The 2,614-nt window shown below is 43.5% G+C and overlaps 1 pseudogene; it reads right to left on the reverse strand.

The window, feature by feature from the left end:
• Nucleotides 1-200: 200 nt before the first annotated feature.
• LOC126417858 (5S ribosomal RNA) lies at nucleotides 201-318 on the reverse strand (annotated as a pseudogene).
• Nucleotides 319-2,614: the final 2,296 nt, after the last annotated feature.

Raw genomic sequence — 2,614 nt, forward strand, 5'->3', positions numbered from 1 at the left:
TTTGAATACTCCGTCCGAATAGGCCTTGGAAGGTACCGGCCGGCCGCCGTGTCTCCTCAGCCCACAAACGTCACTGGATGCGGATATGGAGGGGCATGTGGTCAGCACACTGCTCTCCCAGTCGTGTGTCAGTTTATGACACCAGAGCCGCTACTTTTCAATCAAGAAGCTTGCCTCACAGAGGCTGAGCGCACCCCAGTTGCCAACAGCGCTCGGCAGACCGGCTGGTCACCCATCCGAGTGCCAGCCCAACCCGACAGCGCTTAACATCGGTGATCTGACGGGAACCGGTGTTACCACTGCGGCAAGGCTGTTGGCGCTTATGAAACTAGTCGTCTATATTACTAAAGCACCATCCCTGATCCAGGGAGCAGTTGAAGGTTCCCTGTTTAACGGCTTCCAGGGGCGACAGAAATTTGATTCTGAGTACTTCGCGTAATTATTGAGCGAATTTAAAAGTTTAAAATACTGCGCATTAAGAGGTACACTCTCTCGTTAAACTATAATACGGTAAAATCAGTATGACAGTTACAATCATTGTGTTTGTCTTCAGACACATAATGGACGCATCGCAAATTATCCAGAATATATTTATCCACTACTTGAGAATGAGAGCGATCATCGACTTCCAGTAAAGTTTACAAATAATTTCAAACCTTTGCGAAACTTTGTCTCGTTATCATTCACCACAAAATGATGAAAGGAAAAAGTTGTCGCTTACTACATTTTCGCTGTTCCTGCAGCAAAATTCAGCATGTGCCACGACGTTTTAGTTTATTACTGCTTTACTACTAACTCTGTTCACAGAACAGTTCTCTGACGGCGTCCACGCACACCATTGGATGTACCTGCAACATTACACCATTATACGACGCGTAGTTCAGGAGACAAGAGACCATAAACATTTACAAGCGTGAAAAGATGCCCAGTGAAACTTCAGCATCAGGCCTTATGTTGTAATTTATTGCTTCCCCACTACTAACTCTACTTGCAACACATGTTGCGGAGGGTATTTACAAATTTCACTGAAGGTACCTGCGTAATTATACAACTATACGAAACATAGCTCAGGAGATATGACGTCATAAACACAGATATACGTGAAAAACAAGCTTTTGCCTAAAATGGAGTGCAAATGACTCAGACTGTATTTATCCAACGTTCATAATCAGAACACTTAGCAACTCCCAACAAAATTACGCATAATTTCTAAACTTTTCCCCACTTACAAGCTTAAAGTCATATATTTAATGCTGGGTGGTCGGATACAACTTGAAAAGCTTGTAAAGATGTTTCAGGGTAGATTGTGCCAAAAATTCTGTACGTTGTGACGTTTCCGAGTTAATTAGCACTGAAATCGGCCAAGAAGGCCGTTGCGAGAGCAGATGCAAGCACCCCACCAGAGACGATGTCACCAAACACGTTCTTAGTTCGGTTTTCTAAGACCGAACAAGACGGCGATATAAAACTTGACTTAGACGGTAGAGACAAAGGCTGAGCAGTCTCGTGCGGTACCATCGAAGCTATGAGAATAACTTACACTAACTCTGGCGGGTCGCTTGAATTTGCGAACGCACCGGCCTGATTGGCTAACTTCAATGCTAATCAGCACGGAAACGACACAACGTATAGAATTTTTTTCTTAACAGTTATTTCACAGATTGAGCTACCCTGCAACACTCTTGTAAGCTTTTCGTTATGTTTCTGAACTACATGTGCATTAAGTCATTTGCCAAGCTGTTTTATACATAGGAGTTCGAGTCTTTAAATATACGGGAATACACTGGCCGTCACTACTTCGTTCATTTTCCTTCACATTATTTAGCTCGGAGGCAGAAATCATAGAGGGAACTTCACTTACAGTAAATAGGAGCTAACTGAATGAATCTCTTGAACATGTACAAACAAGTATTTCACCTTGTCTTAACATCGAGAATCTTTTCCTTCTGTGGTCGAGCGGTTCTAGGCGCTTTAGTCCTGAACTGCGCTGCTGCTACGGTTGCAGGTTCGAATACTGCCTGCGGCATGGATGTGTGTAACGTCCTTAGGTTAGTTAGGTTTAAGTAGTTCTAAGTCTAGGGGACTGATGACCTCAGATGTTAAGTCGCATTATGCTTAGAGACATTTAATTTTTTTTTTTTTCATTTACTTCATGTTGACGGAGGAGACCCGGCATCGAACTGTTGTTTGCGGAATTAATTTATTTTACTTAACACTTGCCGGCCGTGGTGGCCGAGCGGTTCTAGGCGCTCCAGTCCGGAACCGCGCTGCTGCTACAGTCGCAGGTTCGAATCCTGCCTCGGGCATGGATGTGTGTGATGTCCTTAGGTTTAAGTAGTTCTAAGTCTAGGGGGCTGATGACGTGAGATGTTGAGTCCCATAGTGCTCAGAGCCATTTAAACTTAACACATCCGCGCACATTGTTGATCCATTCTGACACTTCCGTGGATTTATCTAAGCCCTGAGTGGCAATAAAATTTATGATATGTTCAGACCTAGGAATCACTTTGTTTTGGATCCAAATAACCTACGATTCATTTTCATTATTGTACTCTCGTCATCCGGATAATATTTGTAAGAGTGGGGAGGAATTGACTCTTGCTAATGAACAGGA

This window comes from Schistocerca serialis, chromosome 8 (genome assembly GCF_023864345.2).
Source record: "Schistocerca serialis cubense isolate TAMUIC-IGC-003099 chromosome 8, iqSchSeri2.2, whole genome shotgun sequence".
Taxonomy (NCBI): Eukaryota; Metazoa; Arthropoda; class Insecta; order Orthoptera; family Acrididae; genus Schistocerca; species Schistocerca serialis.